The sequence below is a fragment of the Sinocyclocheilus anshuiensis genome, unplaced genomic scaffold (assembly GCF_001515605.1).
Source record: "Sinocyclocheilus anshuiensis isolate Anshui unplaced genomic scaffold, SAMN03320099.WGS_v1.1 scaffold425, whole genome shotgun sequence".
In the NCBI taxonomy this organism is placed as follows: Eukaryota; Metazoa; Chordata; class Actinopteri; order Cypriniformes; family Cyprinidae; genus Sinocyclocheilus; species Sinocyclocheilus anshuiensis.
In genome coordinates this window covers 914803-915064 of record NW_015537947.1, presented here as the reverse complement: position 1 = coordinate 915064, position 262 = coordinate 914803, and the positions used below count along the sequence as shown (strand labels likewise).

The window sequence follows — 262 nt, the reverse complement described above, 5'->3', positions numbered from 1 at the left end:
TACTACAAAGATGTGTTGGATTTGTATTATTAGAGCTTTCCGACTTGAGTTCACGTGCATTTTCTCAGTCGGGAAATAATTTTTCACGTGCTGTGCCAGTGATGATGCTTCTTACGTCCGTTTCGGAGAACCAGAGGACATTTTATGGAGGACTGTTTCCTGATCCTGGTAGACTACAATGCGGCTGTTCTGACTCACAGACTGTAAGTACGTTTTCATTTAAAGGATTTGCCATTGATGATTCAAACGCAAGTTTTGAGAG

The 262-nt window shown here is 41.2% G+C and overlaps 1 protein-coding gene across 1 annotated transcript in view; it reads right to left on the bottom strand.

Annotated features, from left to right (window-relative positions):
- LOC107664295 (probable methyltransferase TARBP1) overlaps positions 1–262 on the bottom strand; it is a 23080-nt gene that overhangs the window by 11167 nt on the left and 11651 nt on the right. The window lies entirely within an intron of this gene.